Genomic DNA, 23,322 nt, shown 5'->3' with positions numbered 1-23,322 from the left:
GTTCTGGACAAAACCCATGTTCCATATTTCTCAAATTCGTCTTCATTTGCTCATAATCGCAACCGCAAAACTGTCACTCCTTAAACCAGCGAATTTCTGAGTTGGCGCTTTTAAAAATCAAATCTTCAATCTGAAAATTATCTTGGAGGCTAAAAATGGTAAATAATGTTATAACCAACTTTTTAAAACTATGATTGGTAAAATAATTCATAATCATGAATTTATTAGAAATAAAGGAGAGTAGATAATATTCATTCATAAGAGCATAAATCATTTATAAAATGGATTTAAATGATAAATTATAACAAATGATATGATGAAGAATAGTGGAAATGGGTGGGATAAGTGTTTAAAAGTGATAATAATAATGGTATATTATCGACCCAACATACCCCCACACTCAATATGTTGCATGTCCTCATGCAACGAAAACTGAATATATTGCATGTCCTCATGCAACCCAAAGACAAAAACCATGTGTTAACCAAACAATAAAAATTTGAGAATGAATGCTTCCTTAATTAATGAATATTCAATTTTAGCAATCGCGATGGAGGCATAACAATTTTTACATTGACAGTCAACTATATGTATGAAGTTGCAGCAAAATATGACATAGATAACAGCAAACTTCATTAACCATTTTCCCAAAAACTACAAACCAGATTTTGTTGAAATGTTGCAAGTAGATTTGTAATATATGAAGGCTTCTATGATCCAAAAATCAGATCGTTTTGATGCATGGATCATGAGATATAAACAAAATGGTTGTAGGTGAGAGTGCATGATTTCCGAAATTTTATGAACCAATATTTCTTGAAATTGTGTGGGTTTGTATTAATGATACGTATGTGTTTTCCAAAAATTACAAGAATTGAGTTCATAGTTTTAAAAATATGTGGAAATCAATTTCTGCACTGTGTAAAAATGAAATTGTATGCCTTAAATAAGGAAGAAAGTAGAAAACATCCATCATGCATAGCAATTCCTCCCCCTCTCTAAAAAATTAGCATGTCCTCATGCGATGCTAGAAAACAAATAGAGGTGGTTGCTACCAGCTGTTGAATTCTATGCTTGGTGTAAAACAACATGGAATAAGGGAGGTGTTGAGAGTGAATAAGAATAGCAATGGATGATAAAGAATATGAATGGCGTGGTCATAAGAAAGAAATGAATGAAAGGAACACTCCCCCACACTCGAAAATGACATGCTGCTGAAAAAGGGGAAGTGGTAAAGATGTGGAATGAAGGATGACAAATAATGCTCAAAATGGATTGTCATTAGATTCTCCTAAATTGATAATAAATTAGAAAACTATGCAATTTTACCTCAAGTTTTACCTCCAAAAATGTGGAATGACATATATGGACTGGCAGTTGTTGAAGCTGATGTAGGCAGAGTTGGTGCTGAAAGTGATGCAAAAGGTGGAATCCAGGGAAGCACATCATGTCTGAAGAATTGTTCATGTTCGCGAGCCTCTACTGTGAAGTGCAATAGTGTGGTCATGCTACGAATAGAATTCTTCCCATACTTTTTGTTCGCCTGTAAACAAAGCACTATTTTGCATACAATGTTCTTGAATCCATAGTGTTAGTTTTGAATAGAAATAGATAAGATGCATGCAAAACTTTCAATCAGAAAAACTTTTGTCAAATCAACAAGTTATGGCAGAGTGTGGTAATCATATCGCATGCAATTCCATAATGCATACATTCCCCCCCCTCTAATTGGAAAATGAATTCCATGACCATAAAGCGTATGAGAGGGGTTATGCTGATGGCAAGGCAAGGGAATGAACAATACAGCAGTAGATTACACATATCAATGATAGGACGACGAGAGTTATGGTTATAATGAGAGCAGAGTGTGTAAAGATAGTTATGAATAAGAGATAGGACGCTTTGAATTGATGATAAGTGATGAAAAAGAGAAAAAGAACAACAATATGTCAATAAGATGCTTTACTGATAGTATTCTAGATGAAAATGATGCGATTGATCATAAAACAATTTCTCATGCAGAAAGGTTCAAAACAGGGAAAAAGTTAAGGAAATAACTTCTCTGATAAAAAGAAAAATAAGAAAAGGGTATTATAATAATAATTGACGATAAGATATAACTTCAATACCATAAGCAGAGCCGCTGCTGCCAGCAGGCGTCCATAGCCTCGGCAGGGTTGCTTTTTAACCCATATGAGCCAGAATCCTCAATTTATAACTAGAGAGTTTCAGTGTTGTTCTATAGAAGAGATCAATGTGCTGGCATGGTAACCAGATAACCACACTGCCATTCACTAGGATGTAGCAAGAGTGATCAGGCCGGCTCGTGATGAGACCTCTTGTTCCATGGATAATTTAGCTATCCAATGGATCATAACCCTGGTGTGGTGGCCATAACGGGAATGTCACTCTGTTACAGCCTTATGAACATGGTAGGCTGGCTCGTAATGAGACCCCCTATCCCCCATCTGCGAACAAAATTTTGTTATTATTACACCTGTTGATGATAAAAAGAGGGAGGCTCAGTACTCCTTAAGAGCAGGGATGGTGGAAGAAGTTGAACATGTCAATAGAAAAAAAATATACCCATAATCTCATTTATTACAGACAGAGAAGATTATAACCAGGAAGGGTGGAACCAGCATGGTATTAAGATGGTCAATCAATATCATGTTCAACAGAAAACAATGCAGTAAAGTGATATATAAATAATTGTGTCCCTTCTGAAAAAAATCTATCATCAAGGAGCTGTCCGGTTAAAGATTATAACGTGAATGATATTAACTTTGCTTCAAAAGAACCCATAATTCTTGTCCTCATAAAAATAGTGTACTTCATGCCATGAAGGGGAATTAGTAAAATGTGGTTGAGATGGATTAGGAATAATCTCACAAGAAGAAAGAAGGGTTGCTCTTGAAAATAATCCCAAAGTGTTGCTCTTTTGCATGAACAGCAAAAACACTCAAAAAGTGGTGTTCCGTGTAGGAAACAGCAAAGAAAATGCACACCAAAAAAACAAAAATACATACAAAAAAAGTGTGAAAATGGAAATGTCGTTCCTTTGGAAAAAGGAACAGCAAAAACGCAAGTGCTGTTCCTTTGAAAAAGGAACAACAAATGCAAGTGTCGTTCCATTTCGAAAAGGAACAGCAAAAACATGAAAGTGCAAAAGTGTTGTTCCATTTCGAAAAGGAAGAGCAGCTGTTCCATTTCGAAAAGGAACAACAAAATGTGAAAGTGCAAAAGTGCTGTTCCATTTCGAAAAGGAACAACAAAACGTGAAAGTGCAAAAGTGTTGTTCCATTTCGAAAAGGAACAGCAAAACGTGAAAGTGCAAAAGTGTTGTTCCATTTCGAAAAGGAATAGAAAAACGTGAAAGTGCAAAAGTGTTGTTCCATTTCAAAAAGGAACAGCAGCTGTTCCATTTCGAAAAGGAACAGCAAAACGTGAAAGTGCAAAAGCGCTGTTCCATTTCGAAAAGGAACAACAGCTATTCCATTTCGAAAAGGAACAGCAAAACGTGAAAGTGCAAAAGTGCTGTTCCATTTCGAAAAGGAACAACAAAACGTGAAAGTGCAAAAGTGTTGTTCCATTTCGAAAAGGAACAGCAAAACGTGAAAGTGCAAAAGTGTTGTTCCATTTCGAAAAGGAACAGCAAAACGTGAAAGTGCACAAGTGCTGTTCCATTTCGAAAAGGAACAGCAAAACGTGAAAGTGCAAAAGTGCTATTCCATTTCGAAAAGGAACAACAGCTGTTCCTTTTCGAAAAGGAACAACAAAACGTGAAAGTGCAAAAGTGCTGTTCCATTTCGAAAAGGAACAGCAGCTGTTCCATTTCGAAAAGGAACAGCAAAACGTGAAAGTGCAAAAGTGCTGTTCCATTTCGAAAAGGAACAACAAAACGTGAAAGTGCAAAAGTGCTGTTCCATTTCGAAAAGGAATAGCAGTTGTTCCATTTCGAAAAGGAATAGCAAAACGTGAAAGTGCAAAAGTGCTGTTCCATTTCGAAAAGGAACAGCAGCTGTTCCATTTCGAAAAGGAACAACAAAATGAACTGTGAAAAAGGAACAGCAAAATGAATGGCTGAACCAAAAAGTGCTATTCCTTTAGAAAATAAATAGCAAAACGAAAATGATGTCCCTTTGAAAAAGGAACAGCAGGAACGACAAAAATGCACACAAATGCTGTCCCTTCAGAAAAGGAACAGCAAAATACACAACCATAAAATGCAAACACGCAAAGAATGAATTAGCTGTTCACTGCATTGATGCTGAGGATGAGTTGCACTTTGAATGAAGCAACGCCTGAAACACAAAATATAAGAGAAATTAGAAAAAAAACAACAAAAAACAGTATGTAAATAAATAAATTGAGTTACAACAGCTATGATGTTATGTCAAAAAAAATGATCTATTTGAAAAATGTTTTGGCAACAGTGACAAGACATGAATCTTCAAATGGAAATCAATTCTTCATTTATTCTATTATGAATCCATTGGGTAATGAGTTGGATGAAATTCCTTTGTTTCATTTAAAATTTCTTTCAAAAATCACTCGTCCATAAATTGACCTTCTTTATTTTCCCAAGACCTGCAAAAAACGAGTATCTACCTGCAATAAAACATTAAATCATGAAGAAAGAGAGGTGTACAGGCTCCCCTAATCCAAGAATTATGTAAAAAACTAACAAGTAGTTACTCTGTAGAACAAATCCACAGAGAAAATAACAAATTAAAATTTATTTGTTACCTGCGGGAGAGCAGTGGCCAATCATACTAACCTGTAGTATTTTAATCACAACTTCTTTGTTTTTCGTCGAAACTGAGTGATTCCAAATCCAAATGAGAGCTAATTCAAAGGTTTATCTTCATTAGAAACAGGTTTTAAAGATTCAATGATATGATATGTCAATTTTAGTTAGAACAACCTGCACAATAGAGTCATTGTCGATTACCCGGCTTAGACCAACAGTTGATATTTCAAGCGCAACCTTTTCGTTTGATGTCGGATTCGAATGATTCAAATTGGAAATGAAAATAGATTCATTTATTTATCTCCAATAGAAACAAGTTTTGAAGACAAGAAGAATTGATAGGTCAAATATTGTAAGGAACAGCCGGAAAGGCATAGTTTTAAGAGTGCTGATTTACGATAGACAGACAGTATTTTGATCATAACGTCCCCATAAGATATCGAAAATGAGTGATTCAAATTGCATTGTAAACTAGATTCATAGGGGAATCTACCATAGAAACAGGTTTTAAAAATATGGTCATTTAGGCCTCCAAAAATTGACTGTCCCAACTCTGTTCCTGAGCTGCCTGCTAGATATCCGGTCAATGTTTTGGTTCTAACTTTTTCGTTTCAAATCAAAATTGAGTGGTTCAAATTGAGTTAGAAAGTAGACATCAAGGGATACCTAGGGTAGAAACAGGTTTTAAAAATATTTACTTTTGGTCCCTCAAAACATGATTGTCCCGACTGTTTTTGCAGAAATTCCATCAAGCCCACAAGCCAAAAAAATATGATATTCAAGCATTTTTTCAAATTGGTGATAAAAGTTAATATGAGTGTTTGTAGAGCTATTATTTCCATTATAAGTCATCTACATACACAAAAGAATTAAAAAATTATCACCAATGTTGATTTGCATAGCATGTTGCAACAAAAACACTAGTTTTACATGGAAAAACAAAATGCATTTATTTATTCCCTTATTTGTTTTATTTTCTACACTAACCTATTTTGATTTGAAAAATGAATATGACTACGCATATGAGCACTTCCAGTGAAGCCATTTTCGAAATAAGGCTTCATGTATACACATACCCAAATTTGAAAAATGTATATTAATGAAAATTAGGGTATGAGAAGACATCTTCCCTTGAAAAAATGATATCAAAAATTGTTGAAGCATGGAGTGATGTTGCAAACAAATGATGGAGTGAAACCAATCTTCAATGTATCCTTTACTTTTTTGATTTCGTATAGCCATCATATCATGAAGTTCTTGAGCTTTTAAAATAGCTTGTTGATGCATAGTAAAAGAAACCTCATTTTCTTCCATAGCTTCTACAATTTTTGCATTTGAAACATTCTGAATCTCATTGTAGGTTTTCTCTAATAACACATGTGAGATAGAATGGGTGGGAACGGTGGGTAAATTTGGCAGTTCAACATTGTAAGCATGTTGTACTGGTTTATTATGGTGAGGGTGTGGAATTAGTTGAGCAGGAAAATGTGTATGGAATGGAGCATTTTGATGATGTGGTTGATTGGGTTGTGTGAATGGTTTTGATGGGCAAGCAAGGTGTTGTGAAAGAGCTGGTGGAGAATATGGAGAATGTGCTTGTGCTACAAGATGAGGGAGAGTAGTTATGCCATCATAAGATGAACCATGCCCAACTTGTAAACAAGATTGGTGGTTATATTGAAATTGACATGGCTGCCTTAACACATTAGCATTCCATAATGGATTATGCAAGTATGACAATGGAGAAAAAATGTTTTGAACCATACCTATAGGCCTTGTTGCAGCTTTCCCATCTCTTTGATATGCCACTTCCATCCTAGATAAGGAAGAGTGAGTATCTATGAGATGCTCCTTTCGGTCATGAGGGCAAAACACTTCATCAAATTCTTGATTTTTATGAACCTGCAAAACGTCCAATTTTTCATTTAGAGAGCTAATAAAATCAACTTTAAAATGTTCAAGTAAATCATTGATTTCAGCTCTTATGTCTCCTGTTCTTGTAGCAGATTTGGAAAACAAAGAAAAAATATCTCTAGGATTCTTACCAGCCTTGGAGATTCCTCTTGAATACCTTATGCACAACTCACAAACATCATCATATTATAACTAAAAAACATCACCTTTTCCTATCAGATTTAAAAGTTCTAAAAATTCATCTTTGATTCCTTTAAGAAGGAGTGTTTTTAAGATCTCTTTTTCCAAATGCTTATATTTTGATTTTTGAAGGTTGTAATGAAATCGATCTACATAGTCCTCCAAACTTTCATCTTCCCCTTGTATCATATCGAAAATATCTTCATTGGCTTTGCAATAGTCTTGGTACTTCTTCAAGAATATGTTCTTCATGTCCTCCCATGATTGGATGCAATTCCCACCTAGGCTCATGAACCATCGGAGAGCTGCTCCTTTTAGAGTAAGAGGAAACACTTTCAATCTTTGATCGTCAGTACAATAATCATATCCTCTACAAAGTATTTCAAACTCAAATAAGAATGTATTTGGATCTTCATTTGCTAAACCATGAAAATTTGGTAAAGATGGGGGAATTATGTGCATTTGTGTCACTCCTCCTAGATCTTTGATAGGAAATTCAAAAGTAGAAACGTGAGCCATTTCTTACCATAGCTTAAGATGTTCTTCATGTGTTTCTTCGAGGCTCCTTCTTCAAATATTCCTATCAATCGGTTAGTGAAATGGGTGGTGCTTACATCACCACTTGCGTGAGATCATGTGATTCATTTTTTAAAAAATTTCTATCTTTTTCCTAATCATTCACACAAAAATTCAAACATCTATTTCTACCCTAGGTTCTTTAATAGTCCTGCTGGAAAGCGGACGGGGGAGCAGGGCTTTTACATGCTCCGTACGCAGGTTCTTACCTTTCATTTTTAAGATCCAACTCTTCCCTAGCAGGCACTCATCAGATTCACACTACTCTTTAGAAATGGCTACACTCTCCCCGACAACGGCGCCAAAATGTGGAGTGATAAAAAGGTGTCTTTTGAACTCCTAATTACCTTCACATTAATTATCAACCCAGGGACGACTTTTTATTTCAAGAGTGTACTTAGTCTGAGGCGGCTATTTACTCAAGAGTAATGTTTTGCAGTATAGTGCTTAAAACCCAAAAGTAAATGAATGTTTGAAAAAGAAATCTAATTGGAACAACAAGAAACTGAAATGTTCTAAACTAAATCATTCATTCAAACAACCATCAATCGAGGATACAGTAGCAATAACTCATTCCTCTAGAAATTGATGGAAAGGAAATTAGAGCATGGACCAAAGATCTGGGAGCTAAGCAGCGACTTGCTGACTCACTACAGCTTTAGACCTTCTCTCACACCAAAGCAACAATTGCAAGTAAATGGAATGGCAGAAAGTAAAATGAAATAGCAAAAAGAAATAGAATAGCATTAAATGAAACAGCAATTAAAAGAACTAAATCTTGCGAGTCAAAACCAACTTACTCACACTCTGCTATGAAATAACACTCTTCACTCCTCAAGCAAACTGGATGGAATATACTTTATGGAACAACACTCATCGATCATATATGCACACCTCACACTAATATAGTAATCTGACAATTAAGGATAATACGGCTATGTTTCCAAATAGAATAACATTACTTTCGGATTCCCATAATCAGGATTTCAAATGAATCAAATGACAGTAATATTCAATACAGACGCTCTGTAACAGAAATAACTGGTTGAGACTAAAAGCATGCGATCAACTCTGAAAAGATTCAATTATACAATGCAGAGTCATTACACAGATTTCCCGAGAAAAACCATTAGTGCATTGATCATAACAGAGCATAACATAGCATATGAAAGATATATCAGATTACCGAGTAATAAAGATAAGCAAACCACGCATAAATCACAGTATAATGATACAGCAGCAATTGTAAAGATATGATACACAACAGTAGCAGCGTACTCCACCAAAGGCTGGGCCCTTAGCCGCCAGCGGACGCTGCTGGGTTACTTCAGAAGGAAAAGAGGGAACAGCAACGCCCAAATTATGTATTAATCATTAAATAGTGAAATCATTACAATAGTTGAAGCTTTGAGACTTACAACATAAAACAATCATTCCTTCCTCCTATCCTATCATGAATCCTTGCTTCTGAATCTCTAATTCAAATCATCAATTCGCCATCATTCGAATCCCCAAAGTCATCCTGAAGTCTCTCCTTCTCTGATCTTTGTTTTCATTTAAATAGAGAAAGATCAGAGAGCAGTTATAACATAGATAATTACAACATGATTTCTTTTACAAATTTGGGTTGATTCTAACCAGATGATCAACAAGAAAATATATTTCCTTTCATCTCTCAACAAAAGCAAGACGAATTTGGGTTTGCAGCTGAGATTTGGAGGATGGCCGCAACAGCAAATCTGAGAAAATCGTGCTCAAAGAACCCTACATTTCTCTCTGTACAAGCCGAATTTGGGCAACCTGTTCTTTGTTAAAGTTAACTGGGCTTTGTTAAAGTTAACTGGGCCCGTTATGGACAAAACCCATGTTCCGAATTTCTCAAATTCGTCTCCATTTGCTCAGAATCTCAACCGCAAAACTGTCACTCCTTAAACCAGCGAATTTCTGAGTTGGCACTTTTAAAAATCAAATCTTCAATCTGAAAATTATCTTGGAGGCTAAAAATGGTAAATAATGTTATAACCAACTTTTTAAAACTATCATTGATAAAATAATTCATAATCATGAATTTATTAGAAATAAAGGAGAATAGATAATATTCATTCATAAGAGCATAAATCATTTATAAAATGGATTTAAATGATAAATTATAACAAATGATATGATGAAGAATAGTGGAAATGGGTGGGATAAGTGTTTAAAAGTGATAATAATAATGGTATATTATCGAGCCAACACATGGCTTGATAAAATTGATATTATCAGATGCACTAGAATACTTGCGACATCTCATTCCTTGGGATAAATTTGTAGATATGGATAAACAAAAATTCTAAAATCACATGAAAAAATAAATAGGCTAAAAAATATTACAACTAAAAAGAGGAAAGGGAAGGTAGTAGCCAACACCACAAAATAGAAGAAAACATACACCATGGAAGAAGAGGAAAAATACATAGTAGCTACCTTGGTAAGTTTAAGTAGCCCTACTAGGTCCAAGGCGAGTAATTTTTCCCAATAGATTATCTATGCAAGGAGAAAGAGCACTGGAGTCATATTCAATGGAAAACTTAAATCTCCCTCTACTACTCCCATTACAATAGAAGAGACACCTAGCCCTGAAGGGAAATAGATGTAAGAGGGAGAAATGTAGGGTATTCCAAAGCTATATGTACAAAAAAATGAGGTACAACAAGGGAAGATAATAGTATTTCCTGAGAAAAAAGGGACTTTATAGCATAAGCTTGTCCATATATAACAACTTGTCGAACTACAAGAAAAACATACATAACTACAAGAGGCAAAACAAGCTGCAAAATAGTCTACACAAAGGAAGCTATATTTTTTCTTTTCTTGGCCATTAAGGGTTTAACCTCCTACTGCAGGGACATCTAGAAGAGTGACACATTCACATCTAGTGCATCACTTGATGATTGACATAGAGAAAGTGAAAGTAGGAATACATAGATGGAGGAGAATTGCACAGGATAAAGGGGTGTCCAATCTTGCTAACATGGAAGAAGAAGTTAACAAAGTGAGGGAGGAAGCGACCCTCTTAATTATTGAATTACCTAATATTTGAGAGCACGTCGAAAGATAAAATCAAGACCTAATGAATCAATTACAACATGCATAAGAATTGTTAAAAGTAAAAGATGCTCAAAATGGAGTGATGGAGACCTTCCTAGGAACCATGGCACACCTTTATTTTGAAGTTGTCAACTATAGGTAGCCTTCTAAGGCATATCCTCTATTCCTAAAAGATAAATGGAATAGGTTCTAAATTTATTAGATGGCTCATAGAGACACCATATAGTTTCCATAAGCCAAACACTTCATAGAATTCTTCCTAAAACATAGCATGGAGGACAAGGCAAAAATTAGTTGAATCCTATATGCATAAACTTGTCCTCTCTGATATGTCAATGTGGGACACTAATCCTTATTTGCGTGACACACAGATATTGACACTAGAATCTTGGTTAAAACATGAGGATATTAGAGTGGAAGAAGTAAAAAGGACATTAGAAGGGGAATTAAAGAAGCCACAATGAATTAGACTAAAACACCCATTCCCTTTAGTCCTTACATCATCCCATGTCATTTTTGCACAAGATCTTGAGGTAGAAACTATTTGGAAGAAAATATAAGTAGAAGCTATCCTAAATTTTGAGGACACCTTCATATTATTGGGAGAAGAATGTTCACTAGACTTCTAGAAAATATGGCAAGGCTTGTCTTACAACATGAGGATAAGGGAGTCTCACTCTCCTGATAGAGTACAAGAAACACTAGCAAGAACCCATATATATAAGAGGACCATCCAGAGGCTTGGGGTTCAATGAATAATACTCAAGTTCAATCGACCTATGATGTTAGGGCTACAAGAGAACCAAATCCAAGAATAATAATCCCATGTGTGGAAGGATATTAATGAAAATGCAATATTCTATTTAGAATGGGAACCACAACTAGCTTAGCCTAGGACATAAGGTAAAAAATAAGAGAGTTGAATGAACAAGAGAAAGGAAGATAAGAAGATTGAATTTCTCAAGGATGAGCAACAATTCTAGTAAGAGGGTATTTAAGGCCTTTGAAATAGAAAAATGATAAGGTCCATTAGTCCACTCCTAGGCACATATAATGATGTTTGACCCCACATTTTTCATTTAATGGTATATTTTCCTAACATAATGATATCTAAGAGGATTCAATGTGGTTTCATGCTATATGTTCCTTAATATGTTTATTGTGTAGGATTTACAAAGATGTTGAGCATATTATGAGGAATCCAACATTGGAGAGATTTTAGGTGCTTTCTCCCCGTAGAGGGAAGAATTAAACTCGACTGGCTTAGGGAATTTAATCCCTGATAATATTGCTTCGAATTGGATTTGGGACAATATATCATTTTTTGGGTTTTTGGGAGGGAAATGTAGCCCTCTTCTCAAGGAGTTTGTTTCCCTACTTGATAAGAGACTCAAATTTTCCCTAGAGAAAACAGTAGAATAACATATAGATAAGAAAAGTTAGGATTTTTTGAGTATTTCCAAGCAAGTTTTGTAGAATGTAATGTAAGAATATATTTTTAGTCAATATAATAAATTCCTTATTTTAGCTCTTAAATTGGTTTTTCTTCAAGGACTCTCAGCATCCTTGGTATGGGCCCATAGTAGGAGCTCTGAGCCCTCTTGTACTTATGTTGATATTATACTTTTGCATTTGTCTTGTTTATCTTTTAACATTAGCATTTTTAGAAACTATAATTTAATGGTTTTGCACATGATTAAGAAGGTAGTTTCTTGAGAAAATATTATTTGCAGGTCATTTATGTAAGTTTTCAACCTTAATTATTAATGCATCTTAAGTCTATTTTAATTCCATTCCCTTTGCTATTATAAATAATGTAATTTGTTATTTTACTATGCAATTGATATTATGGATACATGAGATAGAAAAAACTTAATTTTGTGATGATAAATATTGGATTAGGTTGTACCAAGTTGTTACTAGTTGAATAACAACATTATGCATCATTAGTACCTTCCTTCTTCACCTTTGGTTTGTATTCTAATTATTTTATTACCTCGCTGGACTATTCCTATAGCAAAATAGGGAATCTTGTAACAACCCACAAACAATCCATTTCTCTCACCGATTTTAGGAATAAACATTTAGTTTAGTCTTCTTGATGTATTAAAACATGTATGGGATGTTGATGGTGGAATTTAGAGGCACAAAGACCTCACAAGTTTCCTATAATTTTTTTTACCAAATTCTTTTTGAGTGTTGTTTTGTGCAACTTAGGTTTTAGGATTTCAATTCCTTTATTTCCAAGAAAGTGTACTTTTCAGTTGTTGTAAGTAGCCTATGTGTTCCATTTCATTTCTCCAAATTATTTCTACAAATTTACTTTCCTGTAGTATAGTTTTTCTGATAACTTAACCTATTTTTTGTTCATCTAGCCTTCACTCCAACAACCCTCGTCTATATCATAATTAAAAGAGGAAGAAGATAATTCCTATTGCACAGAAAATGTTGACCCCTTTTAAGTTCTTATGAAACTAGTGTTGATTATTAAAGCAGAGACCCTCAAAGTTACAACATTGTTTTTACAATAATGAGGGCCAACAATTATGTAACTATCAATTGGGTTAGTTCTCCTATTTATGGGTTTCAATGGTAAACTTTATATATAATGCGTGAATATTTATTATCTTATTATTTTTAGACTTCACTAGTATTTTTTTTTTTCTTACATGGTTTTATCAAACTATTCATTATTAAAGGTAATAGGTTAATAGTTACATGATGACAATAAAGGATATTAGAAAAATGATCATATGTGTTATGGGAATTATTAAGAAGGTATTTTCGAAGTTATTAACACCACTATCAATCCATCTTAACCACAAATATAGCAAGACCAAGAAAGTTCAAATATCTTGATGTGCAAATGCTTTTCATAGTGCAAAACATAAAAGATTGCATCGCTCTAGGGACTTGATAGATGATGGTAAAAAATAATCTCTCTCTCTCTCTCTCTCTCTCTCTCTCTCTCTATATATATATATATATATATATATATATACATATATATATACATATATATACATATATATACATATATATATACATATATATATACAAATATAGATATATATATATATATATATATATATATATATATATATATATATATATATATATATATATATCATTTTTTATTTTTTAAATTGCATTTTTGAATACATAAATGGATTCAACCCCTTGAAAATCCCTTGAATACATGGAATAAAATAACTTAAACATGCAATTCCAACAAGTATTTTCTCCATTCAAAAGTAACTCTTAAATATAGGGTCAAAATGTAAAGTAATGATACTTGAAATGCTATAACAATAAAAAAAAAAAAAAAAAAAAAAAAAAAAAAAAAAAAAATCAATTACTTTATATAATATATACATAGTCTATTCTTCTTCTTCTTATTATTACTAGCAATTGCACGAGATGTTGTAAAGGAAACGTTGTAAGGAAATAACATATTGTACTAATTAATGCTTCTTTGACAATTGTTGAAATATAGAAAAATATCGACAAAAGGAAAGGACCATGCTGCAATGAAATATTATTGCAACACTGCTTCCTTGAGCCTTACAAATCATGAGGCCTATGTTCAAGTTAAAGACCTTGTCTGGTTATTCCAACTTGAATGCCTCTTAAATAAAGAAATAGATCATGATTTTCTACCTTTAAATCTGAGTTCGTTTTGGTACAATTCCTTCGTATTTCTTCTTGATCACTTTCTCTTGCTATAGACAACCTTAATCAGTATGAAGCAATTTTTTTATAGTTTGAAATATGTGTCTACAAAGGACTATAACAATTTTGTAAATAAATTTTGAATTTCTATGTGAATTAAGATATACCCTTGAATAAAAATACACATATCTCCAATATGGAAACTCAACACAAGAATAGCATCAACTACATGACTCATTGAGAAAATTGGCTATGCTTCTCTTCTAACTATTGAATCACCTCTATATTATTACCTTCATGATCCTTGAAACTATTCAAAAGATCACATTGCTCTTTACAACTAACATCCTTGGTGTCTGCCATGTTCTTGTTTTAATCCAACATAATCTACTCAATAAAATCTAACCCATGCCATGCAGTTGAAAATAATGTAGAGGTCATTCAACAACATTTAAACCACTTTATCTTGAAAATAAAGCAAGTGTGATCCATAAGAAACGCAATGAAAATACTTCTTTTTTAGATCAAAGTACCACTAATGGCACAAACATTTATATAACCTATTTGTTTATTTGACTAGTAAAATCATGAAAGAGTTATTATATGCATTCCAAGCAGACTGAAAAGTGATCTAGTAAATCACAGGTGACAGTACAAAGATGCTAAACCATGAAACTAGTTTTGCTTGCTTAATCTACATAACCCAAGTAAGGTCCAAAGAGATAAATGAGGAAAGATGAGAATCAAATAAAAAAAATACTAAGGGGTTAAATTTCAAAATTGTAGTAGATGAAATAAAAGGAAGACCACACAATTTTTCATAAACGAACTGGTTCATTCCTTTATAATATCAATTATATTAATAATACAACTACAAAGTTAAGTAAAATTAGAGACTGAAAACAAAATAGATCCTCAACATTTTATGAATCTAGCATAAAACAAAGTAATTTAATGGAAAAAAATTCTCAGATAAGGAGTACTAAAGTAACTTGGTGTGTTAAATATATAAAAAAAACTATTTTTAATGCTCATCATTGATAAAACCTTCTCCCTGAGCCTTAAAAAAATATTTTTAAGGCTCTTCATCTTTTGGAGAGTGGGATGAAAGTAAAGGAATATGAGTTACATGAGTTCTTCATAAGTTCATAAATACTATTTTTATTAATAATTACTGTAATTTAAAAATAATTATCATATTTATTTTAAATGTCTTTATATAAAATATTAATTTTTATACTTCTATTAAAAAATATCTTTAATCTATTAAATTATGGAAATATACTTATATTCTCTATTTGAAACATCATGTTATATATATCTGGATCTTTTCCAAAGAAACCAAACTTAAAAGACATTTCCCATTTATTAAAGATAGATCAAATCAAGATTATAAAACTCCAATAGTAAAGGTACTATTAAATGGTACACTAATCAAGGATTTCATTCATTGTTATCTTAAAAAGAATGATTGAAAAACATCATAGAAAAAGGATGGATCCAATCTTATAAAACTCCAGAGATAAAGGTACTATGGAGAAGTACAACAATTTGAGATTTCATCCAATATTACTTCAAAAATAATTGAAAATCATCAGAAAAACAAAATTGCAGGTCATGAAATGGGGGTAAAGTTGGACATTTTTTTTCATTTATCAACCAATGAAAAAAATAAACATGTTTCCTTACATTCAGGGCAAACATATTTCATCACAAATTTGTTGTCAAATGACTTCATGAAGATGCATTATATCACAAATATTAGGAACATTGGTTTTTCAATAATAAACAAATACCAATGGTACTTTCTTTCTATTTAAAAGAACCACCAAACCGTCTTTTCTGTTATTGGCACTAAAACTCCTACATATGTCAACCAATGCATCTCATCGAGATCCCACCCAAAGAATGGTGCATATCTTTAGATTAGCTCTGGAAAATTAAATTCCCATTGGTTTTTTTGACATTACTACTAATATAATTGTTCCTCTTGTTGCATCTAATGTGTCTAATACCAGTGGTTCTTATTGTTCAAGAAATAATAAGCTCACTCTAATAAGCCCCTCTACTTCTACTACTGGTCTGCTACTACGGTTATCACTGTGCCATCTGCTTGAGATTTTTCCTCAGAAGATTCACTTATTAGTATATAATTTCTCTAGTAGGATACATTTTCACAGCCAAGCTTATGTATATTTGTTGTGCATTTACCTAAACCTTATAGAGGTGTTGTGTATCTGCATGGTATACATGTAGACATTTGAGAAGAAGGTGAGTTGGAGGGTGCCTCAAGTTACCAAGATTGTGATGAGAAAAATTATAAATGGGCTATTCATAGAAAAATTATGGATCTAATATTATAAATATATATAGATAAAGGTACTACTAATGAGTACAACAATATGAGATTTCATCCAATATTACTTCAAAAATAATTGAAAAACATAAAAGAAAGGGGATTTCCCATCATGAAATGGGGTGAAATTATTTTTTTTTTCATTTATTGACCAAGGAAAAAAAAACATGTTTCCTTACATTCAAGGAAAATTTGACAATCCAAAAAGAGTGGAGCTGGGAGGCATCAACAATTACATTGCAACAACCTATTAAAGAAGGAAATCAACTTGTTGTGAAACCTGATACTTGTTTTGAAGCCTGAATAATTTGAATTTGAATACTGGTACAAGGTTACAAAGTCGATAGATTATCGATGGGATTGAGATTAGTATCTCAGTAAATTGTATCCAATCCAACTTTAATCTTTCATTATTTTGGGAACCATGTTGTAAACTCAAAGAGGAAATTTGTTTAGACCATATATAATGTCATGCTATTTTAAGAAGCTTGACAGATCTTGAGGCTGAATCAGTAGAATAGATGCTCTGTAGAGAATATGCAGTGAGGAGAAGAGAACCCATTTTGAACTTAACCAACTATTCTTAATGCCTACTCACATTCTCTGAAAAATTTAATACACATCAAAAAAGAAATTATGTTAATGTTGATAGGTAATCAAAAGCTTTATTTGATCAGATAACCTTAGCTCTCGACAAGGAGTTGGAGCAAGTGAGATGCAAGTTCACAAGCAATAAAAAGCAGGGAACCTTGTTAGATAAGTATATGCATCCCCTTGAGCACTCATTTCCAAAAGAGCTCCTTCCATCAACAACCTTCTTTACAGTGTCAACACTTTTAAAGGTAACTTAATAGAAAGGTTATGGTTTAATCAACTATGTATTATGTAGTTCAGAATTGCTCACAAGCTTTAAATATATTTAGTTAATTGTTTTAGTTCTGCCAGTTTTGGCTTATAGTTATCTTTTGAAAAGTGAGATACCACATCATTACACAATAGCATTTGATGTGTGATAAAAATTGTGTAGTCATAAAGTACTTTAAACAAACATGCAATGGACTGAGTTATTAGAGAAAAGTACAATATTGTAAAAGACGAAGAGCATTAATTTGGTACTAGATTTCAAAATATGGATACATCACTTGGAATATATTAAAAGGATGAGTGGGAGAGTATTATTTTGGGACTTGATTTCAACATAGGGATATGCCACTTGGAATAGATTAATGGAAAAATTAAATGGCCTCATTTCCAATCATCTTGGTTGGTGTTGGGAAATAAAATAAAATATTTTAAAATTGTTTAAACTGTATTTTTAATAATTTGGATCTATTCATAAATTATGAATCATTTTTAAAAATCATTTCTAAATTGTATTTTGGGGGAAACCTCGTAGCTTCAACCTAAAATTCACTTCCTTTCAAAGGAAATCCAAAACCCTAAATATGAAGCCAAACTATATCAAAGGCACCTTAGGGATTATATCAAAAGATATCATCCTACTAATGTTATCAAGGTTGCATGTAGTAGATTAAATGAACTAATTTTTTGAATTTAATCTTCAGCTCTGAAGGTTTGCAATGTTATGACATGATACAGGAATTACCTAAAACATATGTTGACAAGAAGTTTCGTGAGATCCAATTTGTTTTGTCAAATTGGGGTCATTGGGAAAAGAAGAAAGAGACAATTCAAGTGAATTGGAACTAGATGATTCCCTCTTCCTTGTCCATGTAGATCCCCAAACAACCAATGGGGTGCATGTACAACCAATAATATGTCTAGTAAAAAAATAATAACATAAATAATTGCGCAATCAAAAGCATTTTTTGAACTATAAAAATAACATACCATACTACACCATTTACACTTAGTTAATCAAATGTGAAACTTTTTTTTTGTGATTGGGGTTCCTTTTGTGAAAATATAAGAAAAAGTACAATATTGGATACTTTCATGCCTTGGAAAGAACATAAATCATGCTGATTAGAGTTAAATTTACGATAAAACCGGTTCATGAAAGGAAAAAAGAAAATATAGAATAAGAAAGTTTAGACTCTGGAAAAAAGTGACATGAGAAGTCACCAAGGAAATGAGTTTCACAAGGAAAAAAACAAATACTCTATACACATATATAGTTTTACATATCAACTGATTACTAATAAATTCTCAAAACTATGCTTTAATATAAACTACAAGTTTTTTCAATCCGAAGAAAAATGCCATGTACATACTACAATACAAACATTAAAAATAAACCAATAATAGAAATTATTAATACCCTTCCTCCCTCAATCTGACTGCATAGATTTTATAGCAGTGCAGACAAACTGATGATTTCCTCGCAACTACGAAATCTTAAATCAAATTACCCTAAACCATTAAAAAGTATTTAATGGAAACTAATATACACTATGCCGCCGCCGATCAAGAACCCAATTATGCATTTGAAAATCTAACTCTACTAACATACTATCAGGAAACTAGAGAAGCATGTAAGCACACAAAATGCAACACATAATCCTCCATTCCCAATCACTTCGCTGAAATATTCACTTCTTTTAGTTGTTGCCTTGGTGAACTTGGGGCCACTAAAATCCTTTTTAACAACTTTCATGACTCCTACTACAACCATCTGATGCATGCCCCTCACTGGAAAATGACCAAATGGAGGATACTCAAGAAAGGTTTTGAAAGCCATGTGTTTGGTTGGAGTCATCTTCATAAACCGCTTAATAATATTTGTTTTTAATATATTAATATATTAATATTATAATTTAAACATTATTGTTAAAATATAGTCATTACTTGAAATTATGTCTCTACACTGCTCTCTATTTAAGCCTTTCCCATGGTATGTCTCTTCATCTGGTCTTGATGATGAACCACACTTGTTGGTTCGAAACGTGTCGGCCAAAAAATTCTCTCATGTGATTTCTGCTGAAAGACTTTGTTTAAAACATCTCCATTCTTAACGAACTTGGGCTCCTTTTCCAGGTCCTTGCTAGAATGGTTGTCAACCTTGGTCATGATATCAAAAAAATTGACGAGAATGTGTGAAGTGTGGTAATCCAACATGAGCATAACCATTTCCATGAGGATCGTTCTTGTAATTATATGCCACACAACCACACTTGAGATCCTTAACAACAACATTCTTAATTTTGAATCCCACATTTTCACTAGGAAATGCCTCTTGAAGAGCATCATGATGCATCTCAATAGACTTAACTTTAGTGGTCAACCCATCGGGACCAAAGGTAAAATCATACATGGATTTAAGATTCCACTTTCCGCACCACCAACGTGCATAGTCCCAATACCACCAATCTTGTAAACATCCTGAAGAGGCAACCTAAAAGGCTTTTCTGAAGGATTCTTAGGCTATGGAACGTGGTCAAGAGCTTCCAAGAGTGTTGGGCCCTTGTGCCAATCAAGGTTAGTAGAACAGTCAATCATGTTGTCACCATCAAAACCGAAGATGGGAACAAAAGGAATATTGCCTGGGTTGTATCCAACCCAATTCAAATAAGAAGATACTTCCTTCACAATTACATCATCAAGAGCCTTATAATTAAAATCTCTTAACAAAATCGCCTGGTGAATTTTGGAGAATCAGATGCACCGAAGAACAACTTTGTAGCGACATAGAGAGCAGAGAGACTCGCACAAGATGAAGAGGAAATACGACATCATCTCCCACATTCACATATTAGTTTGGTAGACAAAAACAGCTTGCATAGGTTTGGAAATTGGGTTCCCTGATATTGTCGCCAGTCATCCTAGTGTAGGGACTCTATGGGTGAGAGCGGGAGACTTTCATGCATGGGCTCTAAGGTAGAAAATAATTTTTGGTGTTCAACAGGGATGATGAACAATCAATAGGGTGTGTTTATAACCAACTTGGAAATGAAATACGTCCAACTACCTTGCCCTGATCATCCAATTGTGGAACATGTTTTGATCGTTTAACATATAATCCAACCACTCATAGTGGTGAGGGGAGGGAAAGAGGGAAGTTCTTTTCAAATGGAACGCTTTATGGCTTAATTAGTATTATTTTAAACTATATATAATATATAGATTGTTGACATTGAAATAATTTAGTTAACATGAGCTTTTATATATTGTATTTATGGATTAAATTTTCCACATTAAAGCTTTTTTCCATTAATATATTTCAATATTACTTAATTTTATACATTGCAATATTTTATTTATGATGCACATTTAATTTTTTAATTACTATTAATTTTTTTGTTAAATGTCACATATTAATTTTATATTAAGAATTGAATTAATTACAAATCTCCCTCTTATTACTAATTATAAATAAGGAATTGAATATTTTTACTTCTTTTTTTATTCCCACAGAAAAAACTTATAATTTCGAATAATTAAAATAAAAATTACACTTTGTAGACACACATAGTGTGTATGTAGTAGAAGACATGAAGAACACAAAACATTACATGAGAAGGCAAATATATGTACACAATGGAAGAAAAATCCAACATGTTGAGCATATCCTGAAAAAAGAGGAAAAGAAAATTCAAAGATTATGGATGACTAGTTGTGCTGATTTTTTCTTTTTTTCCTTTGTTGCACCTTTTTCTATCCTTCTAGATCTAGATCAATCAGAACTAAATAAATTTCTTGGCCACCATGTAGACATGGAGACTCTTTTTCTGAATGATGATTCTAAAATATGAGCTTGTTTATTGCCTTTTGGACCTACCGAAGACTGTTGGGTTCCTTGATCTAGACTTGGCAGGGAAAGAGGGACTGAAATCTCTTGAACCATAGCCTCCCCTTCCTCTTTTTCCTCGAATTGTTTAGGCTATGCTGCTTGGATTTCCTCCTCATATTCTGAATATGAAGAGACATTAAACTTCCATCCTTTTGGTTTGTTTTGCTCCTTCTTTTTATTTTTTGAGATTTTCTTTCCTTTACGGCAAGAGTTCTGAAGATGACATGTTTGAAAAAGAACATGCAGAATCTAAAAGCCATGTTCTCATAATCTAGAATCTGAATCCATGAAAAAGTCTTGTGATTCAAGATGATGTGTTATGGTAACCCTTTTCTAAGATCCATCTCCACACATATCTTCTCAACTGTGAATATTCCTTTTTCTGTTCTTTCATTGTTTATTTTTAAAAAATTTCCAAGTTTATTCCCAATTTCTTTGAGAAATTGATGGTGCTAGAATGGAAGGGGAATATTTGCAAGACTTACCCACACTAGCATGGAAGTTACCACCATGGAAGTTGCATCAAAACCAGGAAACCGTGGAGTAATTGATAACCACGCATTACCACAACACCAAGGTCCTGAATTTAGAATGAAATCCAATTATTTTTGTGTCAAATTGACAACGAAAAATCCTTTGGAATAGAGATAAATATCACAATTTTTTTTCCAAGAAGTGAATATCCACTAATAGAGCTTCAGGTTTTGCCTAGAAATTGGTAAATCTAAAAATGATGGCTTTTGACTCAAGGGTAGTGAATAAATTAGATACCTATGGGTTTTTAATCTCCAAAGAAATATATGGACCAGAGGGGAAATTTTGGTTTTTTTCTATGTGGGACATGGATTTCACTTTTACTGTAGTATAATTCCCTTGGAAAACATCATTGAAGAACATATAGAGCCATTTGAAGACCTAACCCCATTTTTTCCCCACAAATTTTGAAATTCAAGATAATCGATGAATTTTTAACTATACTATGATCCTCTAAAAACAGGGGATCTTTCAAAACTTCCCCTACAAAATGAAGGTACTGGAGATTTGTAGGTAGTCCTCATCTACCTTGAATCAACTTCTAAACACATGAGACAATTAATGGTTCATGAACCCAAAATACCCCTTTCATTCCATTAATATTTTTTATGAATATCTGGAAAAATATATTTGAATCATTCTCTCGTCGTGATTGAAAGGCCTCAAAGTTAGGCCTCATCAAAATAATTTTAATCAGTGCACACAAGGTTTGAGGAATGACACCATGTGAAATCGACGAGGAATGGGAAACCTATTGCATGCAAGTATTATTTTTCAAGAAGCATAGGAGCTGATGGGAAGTAGGAAGACTTCTATAATATATCTTGAGATATTGAGATGTATAAAAAATAGAGTACGATGAGTTTGTGTCCATTGCACCTCTCCCATCAAGAAGACCCATTTAAAAATGTTGTCAGAAAAAGACTTGAGCACGATTTGAGGAGAAAATTTAGGAACTAAGCTAACCCAGGAAGAATGGTCAGTTATAAAAATAATATTCCTGCTATTATTGTTCTCCTTGGGAGATTTGCTATGTGAATTCCAGTATTTTATAGGAGAGGCCTGAGAAAAAGTTCCTGGAACAACCAAAGTGTTAAACAAGACAACACATTGGCTAAAGACAAGGATACAGTAAGCTTCAAAGGCAAGTTCATCATGTGCAACAAAGACCAACGAGACGTCAACTTGCAGAGTAATGGCTACCCTAGCCGTGTGCACCATTTTCACATCAATTTTATTACTTTCAATTATTTCTCTTTGCAAATTTAAATATTTTATTGTGGTTCACATATATACATATATGTTTATGTTTTTTCTAAGATTAATATTAAAATAAATTAGTTAACATGGATATTAAAATGGTTTACTTCTGTGTTCAATTGAAATATGAAAATATAAATAATGTCAACTTTATTTTCTTTTTGTACTATTTACTTAAGATAATTTTAAAATTTGATATAAAAGTATATTATTTCATATTGACATGGAAATATTTTA

General features: G+C 33.0%; 1 pseudogene; it reads right to left on the bottom strand.

Annotated features, from left to right (window-relative positions):
- The window catches only part of LOC149155408 (uncharacterized), a 161,305-nt pseudogene that overhangs the window by 81,094 nt on the left and 56,889 nt on the right, over positions 1-23,322 (bottom strand).

This window comes from Pinus tabuliformis, chromosome 9 (genome assembly GCF_031772625.1).
Source record: "Pinus tabuliformis cultivar Carrire ecotype Pingquan chromosome 9, CPIR1, whole genome shotgun sequence".
NCBI lineage: Eukaryota > Viridiplantae > Streptophyta > Pinopsida > Pinales > Pinaceae > Pinus > Pinus tabuliformis.
The sequence above is the reverse complement of the archived record's forward strand: the minus strand, read 5'-3'. Positions and strand labels throughout refer to the sequence as shown.